Here is an 11,299-nt window from a genome sequence, read left to right on the forward strand (position 1 = left end):
TCCAGATCTCGTAACGCAAAAATCGTGTACACATACCGGAGGTGGGATCTGTTCCTCACATAGGGCGCCTCACACGCGCTTCACTCTATGTGCGATGAGGCGCCTAAGTGTGAGGAGCATATCCCATCCCGTGTGTGATATTTTCACTGTTTGCACAGCAGCCATACATTGCCGATATCTCCTCATAAAAAAAGGGTTATTTACTTAAACTTATCAAATATTCTTTATATTTCGCAACCTATTTATTTAATTGATCTTTTTGCTAATAATTGTGTCTTTTGTCATATGAAAATAGTAACATTATCACCTAAATCGAATGCAAAGTGTGGAAGGCCATCGCCTCATTATTACTTATTCCAAAATTATCCTTAACATTTTATACAAAAAACAAAATTGACCAAATAAAATCAAATAAAATGATTGTTCATGTCTTATTCAAAGAGAAATTTGTATTTTTATATTTATTTTCTTTGTTTTAAATTTCTTCAAATGAATGTTAGAGTTAAAACTATCATTTTCCATTGTCATCAAATGAAAAGGTCAATTAAGTAAATTGATTACAAACTACAAAAGGGTGTTTAAGTAAAACACAATCTATAAGGTAGATCTTAATAAATCCAAGAAACTATAGGGAGTGTTTTAATAAATGACCCAAAAACAATATGCAAGCAGGGAAATTTTTGTTAATTCTCACTTAACAAATTTTTAATACTAACAACTGTAGGAATTTTGTCAAAAAAAAAAACAATTGGAGGAATTGATTAAATATAAAGAAATATGGTGTCAATGAGTGAGCGTGAGAAGTTTTAAATTATTGTGAATGTAGGTAAAATTAAAACTTGTAGAAATGGGTATGAGTAAGATTTTCCTAGGAGATTTTTATTATTTGTTTCAATTGCTATTCTTTTAATGTTCTCGTGGTTGCATTCTAAGTGATACAAGTGGTTTATTTTCCTTTCCAATCCCATTCAATTTCTTCTACTCTTCATTTCATCTCTTGATTTGAATTTGTGCAAATAGCCGGGGCAAATATAATTGATCCAGGGGCCTTCTATTTATAGCAGATTTTTGTGTATAGGACAAGTTAAGGTGTGATAGAGAAAATCTCTTCCAACATATATCTACATTGTACATCTCATACATGGTGGGTCTACAGACATGTGATTTAAGCCAAATAAGTGGGCTTAATTTACATGATAGCCTTCACAAATTAATATAGGCCTTCATGGACCTAAGGCCAAAGTCTACATAAATATGACTTGGTGGCCCAAGGATCCAAGTGTACTAAGTCCAATATGGACCATGTCTTATTCTAATAGGGTGGTCCGATTGGCAAGACCATTAAATCCTACATAATTGTGCATTTGTGAAAGTTAACACTAACCCAACACCCCACTCGCATGGGATTGGTTAGCAAAGTGGGTTGAGGTGACAATCATAATCTTTGATTATAAATAGTCTTGCCTAAGGAGAAATAGTGCATTTTCTTTTTTCTTTTTCAACAATCACATTGCATGAAGCTCTCTCACACCAACACTTGAGGATTGCAAGCAACCACAAACTCCAACAACTTCAAAATCAAGAGAGAAGAAAGAAGGGAAAATCTTTTTATTTCTCTACAACACACTTGGATTCAAGCTCTCTAAAGAAAACCAAACAACTACAAAAGAGCCTTTTTTAGAGAAGCATCATTCATAGTTGATCAAGAAGCAAAGCACAAAGTGAAGAAATCTACATCAACTCTTCAGAAGCACCAAATTCAAGAAAATCTACATCAACATTTCAAGAAGTACAAGAAAAATGCCAATGACCCTTGTCTTCATCAAATTCGACCGCTAATCAAAGGCTGCTCACGTTATCAAGTAGAAATCAAAGTGAGTTCAATTCCCTTATATTTTCTTTATTAAAAATTTATTTTTGTAATTTATCTCCATATTTTGTGTTAATCAAATACACAAAATTTATGTCGACAAATTTCTAGCACGCTCGATGGGACACTCTCTCTTCCATTCATCTTTCAAGTCAACAACTGCAACAATCATCTAATGGCTATCTAGAAGGCTGCAACTTCCTTCAACAAGCCCTCTAGCACTTTTGGTTCTTCCTACAACTGTCTTATCACACGTGCCATGGCAAAATCCAACAAAATGCAACTAACGTCTCCAGTGGAGCTTCCAACACAGAAAATCACCAAGGTGACTAAGCAAAGCCTCTTCAACTCTTCACACTTTGATTTGAAGGAAAAAAACACTTTCTCTTATATGACCAATCCATCACTATGTCATGGACGGAGTCTTACTCCTCTCCATCATACAACTCCTACTTTGCTTCTAGTGGTGTCATATCGGTGGGGATGACAGAAGTCACGACGATGAAAGAACGGCTCCAAAAGATGGATGAAGCCATTGACAACCTCAAGAGCTCCAACACTGAGAAAGATCTCCATATTGCCTTCCTAATGAACAAACTAGAGATACAAAACTGCCAAGAAGAGCCTAGTTAACGACCTTCTCACCCTCTACGATTCACTCCTTTAATGACTTCCAACCTCCAAGAACAGTAGTAGCAGGAACAAGATGAGCATAATCCTGTCACCATGTAGAACATGATGCAAGACACCACTCAAATATCTGTTGCTTCTCTAATGGCGCAACAACTACAATACATGATCGCTGACACCATAAGGGCTCAATATGGAGGTGTTCCACAAACCTCTCTAGTGTATGCCAAACCATACACTCGTCGCATTGATGAGATGTGCATGCCAATTAGCTACCAACCTCCTAAGTTCCAGCAATTCAATGGGAAGGGAAATCCAAAGTAGCACATAGCCCACTTCATCGAGACTTGCAACAACGTGGGAACCTACAACAACCAAATAGTGAAGTTGTTTATTCACTTCCTCAAGTCTACAACATTTGATTGGTACACCGACCTCTAGCTAGTCTTTATTGAAAGTTGGGACCATCTTTAGAGAGAATTCCTCACTCGCTTTTATTATACACGTCAAACGGTTGGACTTTTAGAACTCTCCACTACAAGGCAAAGAAAGGAAGAGTCCGTCATTGACTACATTGAACAGTAGAGAAACCTCATCCTTCAGTGTAAGGAACAAATTAATCAATCATCTGTCCTAGACACGTGCATTCAAGGGATGCACTGAGGGCTACTATACAGCCTCAAAGGGAACATGCCTACCACCTTCGAAGAATTAGCTACTCGGTCTCATGACATGGAGATCCAGATAGCCAAGCATGGGAATCCCCAACTAAGTGATCCTCGTGAGAAGAAAGAAGGTAAGAAGTAAGTCAAGAAGGACCCTAAGACCTCTTCCTCATCCTCCTCCAAAGGAAAGGAAGTCATAAGTACTACCATTACACTAGTTTAGATCTCTGGCAAGAAGAAGAAGATGACTATTAAAGTGAAATCTTTTGTAAACCAAGGCCAAGAGAAGTCTAGGCCTACTCTGAAGGAACTAGAAGAGAAGGAGTATCCGCTCCCTAACTCTAACGTTCAAGAAAATGCTTAACTAGCTACTCCAAGCCAAGTTGATTGAGCTTCCATCGCCCAAGCGACAAAAAGAGCAAGGACGTGTGGCTGACCCCAAGTATTGTCAATATCATCAGATGATAAATCATCCAACTGAAAAGTGTTTTGTCTTAAAGGACAAAATACTTCGTCTTTTAGAAGAAGAAAAGATCAAGTTAAACCTTGGTGACAATTCCGCTGCTACTAACTTCACCATTGTGACTTTTGGGTCTTCTGACCTAGTACCATTGCAACCCTCCACGGGTTCTTCCTCCTCTGCTCAAGCTATAGTGAGCGTCCAGACCTTAAGGAACTTTCCACCCGCAAAAGGGATGTCAACACAATAATACAACTCGATGGATTCTCCTCAAATTATGAAAAATTGGGGGCAAGTTAATTGGATCCCCAATGATCTCTTTTCCTATAGTATCCCTTCTAGAGGGGGCAATTTCTATCTGGTTCATTGCTGATCAAGAGGTGACCATGGTTTATGCATATCTTGACATGCCAAGGTTTGGGAATCCCAACATCCCAAGTCTCTATGAGCTGATGACAGATAACTTGGACTACTGGAAAGAATCATCTATTTCAAAAGATGAGATAGAAGATGGATGGTCCACCTTCGCCAACAAGAAGGTACGATGCCAACCTGAAGGAATCATTTTTTGAAAGTTTGGGTAGTACAATAATACGTTTTGAAGTTCGAGTACTAACTTACTGAAAGAATGGTAGGATCCATCTAATGGACGCCATAAAGGTTGCGGAATGGGTGGGCGAATTTCAAAAATTTCCTACCTTCTCCCAACTGGGAATCATATTCCCTAAATTTAGAATACAATATTCAAGGATCTACTTGAACCCTAATCAAACCAGATCTGTACCAAAAGATAAATGGGAGGATTATACCTGATCCGGAGAAGCAGTATCTCCCAAAGTTGGTATTCACGCCCAAAGAATGCTCCAAGATCTGTCCCTGCTGAAGATGACACAGCTGCGGATGGAACAGAACCAGCAGGGTGCGTCCTACACACTGGATCCTTCACAAGAATCCCCTGGATGTACTAAACACTGAATTCTTTTAGTCTTTCTTGCAAGACTGATGTCAAGAACTAGTTTCTTGACTTTCTTTTCTGCAAAGATCGAATCTTGCAATATTGCAGATGGCGGCGGCAGGAGGAGATCTCCAGAAAACGAAAAAGGCTGAACTGTTTTTCTTTTCTAGAGAGTATGAGATCTAATCTCAAATCGCAGGAACCCTTCTTGCGATCTTGCTTGGTTCGAAATCTGATATTTCTTCCTCTTAGTTGGTTCAAAATCTCCTCCTTTCTTCTTGATTAAGAAATCTCCTCCTTAGGAGTTATCCCAATCCAAATCAGTATTTGGATAGGGGATGATCTTAATCCCTTTCCCAGATAGAGTTAGCTTACTCCTGATCTTATCAGGAGGTTACCAGATTCAAATCTGATTTGAATTTGGTCTCTAAGAGTGGATAGAGCTAAGAGCCCAATCCTTTTACTAACTTCAATCTAAAATTCGCCCCCTGGATGGGTGATCATATCAGCCCACCTCGAAATGGGCTTTTGGCCCATTAAGTGTTCAGTGTTTAATTAGCTTCCAATCTGCTGCCCAGTTGGGCTTCTTTGTATGGCGTGGGACCCAAGCATTGATCTACACACCAGCCACATGGGTTCGGCCTAGCCTTTAATACAAGGCCCAGCCAAATTCACTGAAAAACTCAATGAACCCCTTGAGTCCATCGTATGGACCCTATGGGCCCAACACTTACATTAAGTGGTCCCTGGGCCAAGCCATCTTATAAAAACCTAGGGACTGTGGGCAGGTGCAAGATTAGCCCATCAGGTATTATCCTAAATGGTCTTACACTTAACCTCTCAGCCCTTAATGATCAAGCACTGCCCGACAAGAGAGGACCTCTCCCTCGGCTGCAAGGAACAGTGCCGCACTCTCCTCTCACATGGATCCCGGGAATTAAAACCATTTGCAAACATTTTGAAACCGTACATATATATATGAATATATTAATTTTGCAAAACAAAATTCCAACGATTGAAATCAACTGCCGGTAGTTTGGTTTCCATCAGAGAGAGTGCATTCCCGATCATTACCCTTTGTCCGACAAAGTGGCTGATTCTGTCACTATGACCACCCACTCAGATGAATTTTCAGACTGCCCCAACATACCCAGGTTTTGATCCCCACTAAGGATCTCACTGATTGGCATATCAAAGGCAACCTGATCCAGCACCTAGTGAAGTGTCATAATCGAGTCTAGGGGTCAGGTGTAACTTTCCAGTTTTGCCCATCTATCTCCAAGGTCCAGGGCAAGACTGGAAATCTGGTCCGGTTCAAGGATTCAAGTAATCCCATACTGCATGTGCCTCGGGTCTTACCCTGATGGCTGAGACAGGCCATCCCAACACTTGGTGGCACACCAGCATCAGCCTTGGCAGGATAAATCTCCCCAGACTTATCCATCGGCTGTGAACATTTAAAACTAACATGAGTCTCTACAAATGTCCAGTTTTAGGGTTTTACACAGAATTAAACCAAACAACATGAATCAAACATGCACTTTATTTATTTCCACTAAATAACAAAAGTACATCAAATTAGATTGAAGCTAAGGGCATACATAAACTGTCTAACACTTACATATCAGATTGATAAAATAGGCTTACATTTGTAAGAAAGTGCTTTATATTTTAATAGGTAATCGGAGTATTGATGAAACTTAAAGAAGATTTCAAAATATTAGAACACTGTAGAAATAAACATGATAAATCGTCTTCCACAGGTTTTCCTCCTCTGGGTGTAATGGTAGTTTATCTCTAGAGTGCGCAGTGGAATTCATATTAGGTGGAAGCATTGAAGATGGGCATGTCCAAGGTTCAGTTGTTATAGTACAAGGCTCCAATTCATTTAACCTATTGGTCACCTCCAAGACATCTGATCTGAGTTCTAATTCTCTATGGGTTTCTAAGAGTTAACTAATGCAGTTCTCATTTATTGGCATCATACCGGATGGCCACCTAGTATTGATCTCCCTTGGTGGAAAGGAGGCATTGAAAACAAAAGGCCATATCCGTGAAAGCTTCACCATAGAAGGACATCTCGAATAGAAATCCACATCGGCAAATGGTATCACAACATCGACAAAGAGACAATTTATCTTCCAAGCTTCGAATTATTTGTAGGTTGCAAATTACACTTATCATACATGAGTGAACGGGGATGCCGCTGTGATAGGGAATTTGTAGAGTGTATATAACTATCACAATTCAAGAAAGACAGGCTGATAGGTTACTGCCTATCTTAGGGCTCCTTCGAGGGGAACCGACCTCCAGAGAGAGAGAGAGAACGAGTATTCCATCGAACGTGGCCTAGAGCTGCTCAGGTGTTGGGCAAAGATTCCTCTTACGTGTATACACCATAGTGATGGGTGGTCGAAGCCCATTAGCAAAGCAGCCTGGGCTTGGGCCCACTCCGGTGTTCTCACCATCTCCTCCCCCCTTCAGATTGACCTTGGCCTCAAGGTCCAGATCTGGGAACTGGTCTTGCAACTCCCAATAAGGTTCCCAAGTGGCGTATGTTGTGGGTAGTCTTTCCCACTCAACTAGAGCCTCTTGGATTACCCATTTCCCCCTTTTTAACCCACCTGAAGTCCATGATGCTCTTGGGTTCAATAACTAGGCCTCCGTCATTAGTGAATGTGGGTAGTGTTGGGCTGATGATGGCTTGGGGCTGGTGCACTTCTTTGAGCAGGGACACATGGAAGACTAGGTGAATGCAGGAAGAGGGGGGAAGCTTTAGCTTATAGGCAACAAGACCAATTTTCTCCAGGATATTGTAAGGACCGAAATAACGGGGTCCAAATTTCGACCAGACTCTCTTTGTGACTGAGACTTGACAATAGGGTTGCAACTTCAAGTAAATATATTCCCCGACCTGATACTCCACCTCACGATGCTTCTTATCGTAGTAGAACTTCATCCTCTGTTGGGCCTGGTTCAGGTTGAACTTGAGTTCTTGCAATATCTCATCTTGATTGATTAGTTGTGTCTCTACTGCGGCCACATTAGTAAGGGTGTCAATGGACCGGTTTCGGGTTGTACCCCATCCGATCTGGAGGTGTTATGGATGGACCAGATGGTCTAAATAATTATATGGACTCGGACCAGTCCAAATTTAAGTGGTTCGTATATAATGTGGACCGAATTTGGACAAAGCCACTAAACCAAAAGGTCCGTTCCATTTCGTTTGAAGTTTGAACTTTTTGCAAAATTTTCTTTGAAGACCTAGCGCTCCATGCCTCCACTACTCCCTCTGGCAATTAACGAAGAAGGTTTCTCTCCAGCAGTGGTATTCATCGAACTCCGGTAGTACTTTCGGCGATGGTATCTCTCCGACGGTGGTATTTATCTATGGCGGTAGTATCTCTCCAGTTGTTTTCTCTCATATCTCTCTCTCTAGCGAATAGCGATGGTGATCATTATTCCATCATTTTAGTGTTATCCAGTAACCAACGGAACTCCCTAGTCTCTCTTGTGGTTATCTATCTCGTGTCTCTCTCTCTATCTAGCAGTAGACTCCTTGATCGTTCATCAGGTATTTCCTCTCTCCTTTGTTATTCCAAATAGTTTAATCAGGCTAAAAAATGCTTGTTAGACTCTGGGTCATCAATGTGAATCATTTTGATTTTCTATTACGACTATCAATGATTTGGAACCTTAACAGTCATTAGTCTGGCTAACAAATCCTTAAGGTCTCATTGTATCTGGCATAAACAATGCACAAAGTGAGCCCTCAGACCTTACTACCCAATACTAGAGGCACCTCAAAGGAGACTTCAAAACCCAGGGTTCGACATGTAAACCAATCCGGGACCTCACTCCCAACAAGTATGGCATCAAATCCACTACATTCATCTTTAGCCCCCTCTTCCATTTAAACCATATATTATTTGAGATAAGTAGATAGATAGATACATTCATATAGTCAAATAAATATAAGGAGAGAGAGAGATAGACTTGGGGAAGATTTAGGAAACTCTTCATAAAGGCATATGAATTTTTGCACCGATCCATGTGAATTTCTTGAATGGGTTCCTTCCTTTCTGGGTCCTCAATCTCAGCTAACCTGAGGCAATCCATAAGCATTAGGAGTTATAGGTTCTGTAAGTTTGAGAGATTTGGCAATTTTTCCATTTTTGTGCAACCACTTGCATATATTCTTTCCAGACTTGATGGAAGCTCTGGGATTGATTTAAGTTTTTTACAGTCTTGTAGTACAAGTTCCTTGAGTTGAGAAAGGCCATGGATGCTATTTGGAAAATTACAAATGCTGGTTTGGCTCATATCCAATCCTCCCAACGAAGATAAGCTTAAAAGACAAGAAAATTCTTTCAATGATGTGCAACCACTAGTGTGCAAGTAATATAAATTTGGTGGAAGTTTTGGAAGTGCTTTAAGCCTCGTGCAGTCACCCAACTAGAGGTTCTTGAGCTTATAAAGTTGACTGATGCTATTTGGTAGGCTAGAAAAATGGTTGCTGATGAAGGATGATTTGACCCAACCTATGAAACGATGACACGTGGACACTGACTCAGCGTAAGCGACAACTCAGCATTGTGGTCCAGTACAACTAAGTAACGGTCCCATAAAGTAGCTCACTACATCATAGCGCACAAAAGGAGGAGCTCACCACAACGCGAGCTCCGGGTCCCCTGAGCTACTTCTAAAGGGATATTCCGAGCTACCTCTAAGGGTACTCCTGAAGTATTCCAAGCTCGCTACAAAGTAGCTCGCGAATGGGCCGCACGAGCATTCCTTAGGAAGCTTCTATTTAACAGGCCGTACCAGTCAGACTATGCCACGTCCCTAACTGACAGCGCAATCCCTATCCTTTCAACAGTCTGCACCCACGTCTCTTAGTAGGTGGAGGCGTGCCTGTCACTTTGGAGACGTGTCACTCACCCGGGCAAGGAGTACATCCCAACAGCCACTTGCGCAGCCCTAGCAGGTAAGGGCTGTGGCAGAGGCCCAGTGGCAGTTATGCCCGATCTCACAAGAGCGCCCCTATAAAAGCCCTCGGGGCAGAAGAGAAACTTCTTCGAAAAAAACCTCTAATCTCTCGAATATAGTGATAAAGTGCGACCTCCACTCTTGGCCTTCGTTCTCTCTTTGCTTCCTGTACACAGTGCTAACTTAAGCCTCGGAGTATTCCCACTGGGTAAACTCCCCGGGAATCCTTCCTTTCATCTTCTCAAGTGCCGTCCGTTGCCAACAAGGAGCCAGTCAGTAGCCAGCTAGGAGTGCCCGGATCGTGCCGCATCATTTGGCGCCGTCTATGGGAAACACTTCAAAAAGCCTTTCTAAACTCTTTCAGTTCTTTCCCTCTTCGAAACAATCCAACGCTCATGGCTTCCTCTAGCAACGTCGGACGAAGCATGGAAATGGATAACTCCAAGGAACAACCCCAGCTTCCTACTGTCTGTATCGGACAGTTCACCGTCCCCCTCTCAGCGGACGGAATCCCCAGCTTGAATGTGCCCCTGACAATGGCACCAGTCATCGCCCCACTCCCTACTACAGTCGGAACGACGTTCACCGAACCTTCGGTCATGTCCCCAGCGGCCAGCTCAAACCAGCTGGAGGACCTGATGCAGTGCATGAGGAACATGCAAGCCCAAATGCAACAGTTCCAACAACTTCAGCTCTATCAACAGCACGTACTGCACCAGGTCTCCCAGTTCACCCAGCTGCCCCAACCTCAGCTTCAGCAGCCTCAGCTCTCGCCTCAGCTCCCGCCTCAGCGCTCAGCCTCGCAACAAGCCAAGTCTCGTCGCCAAAGCGAGCACTCCGGCCGAGGAGAGGCCCCCCAAAATCTCCCAAAAAATCAGGCCTCCCCCCATGGCAGACGGGAGAGACCGGCTACCCCGATCTCGTCGCGGGCGGACAGGTCGGGAGGACCCCGGCTCGGCGGGCCTACGTCGCCTCGACAGTCAAAGTTTGGAACCCCGATCCTTGAAAACTTGTTCGAGATCCTGGCAACAGACTCCAAGCAGGACCCTTCTGTCCGCAACCATCACCAGTAGACCGGGCTACTCCCGGCGCAAACCATTCCGAACAGCGCAGAGGTGAGAAGCACAAACGCCGAGCCCACCATGAAGCAAAGGCGCCGCCGCCGAGCTCGCCGATCTGTCACTCGCGATTTGCCTGATCTCATGGGCAAAGAAGAGGTAAGCTCGGCCGAAGCCAAAGCTCCCCTCCTCTCGGTTCCGTCCCCCCTATCTTCCGAACTCCTGGCAGTTCCAATGCCTAAGGATTTCAAGCTCTCCCCTGTTGACAAGTATGACGGGTCGTTCGACCCAAATGATCATGTAGATGTCTTTCAATCACAATTGCACCTAGCGCAAGCCAGTGAGTCATACATGTGCGTGGCCTTCTCCACTACTTTTAGGGGAGCAGCCCGCACGTGGTACCGGAACTTGGCACATGGGTCGATAAGAAGTTGGGCGCAGTTCACACAAGCCTTCACATCCCACTTTGTCACCAACAAACGGTGCCCGCGAACTGAAGAAAGCATCTTCAACATAGCACAAAGAGAGGGAGAGTCCATCCGGAGCTATATCAAGTGGTTCAACAATGCTTGTATGCAGATACCACGCCTGGACCCCGCCGTACGCCTTGCAATAGCCAAGAAGGGCGTCAAGCACAAAGAGTTCAAGTGGCACATGGTCGTCAACCAACCC

This window comes from Nelumbo nucifera, chromosome 1, assembly GCF_055504915.1.
Source record: "Nelumbo nucifera cultivar China Antique chromosome 1, China Antique-T2T, whole genome shotgun sequence".
NCBI classification, from domain to species: Eukaryota; Viridiplantae; Streptophyta; class Magnoliopsida; order Proteales; family Nelumbonaceae; genus Nelumbo; species Nelumbo nucifera.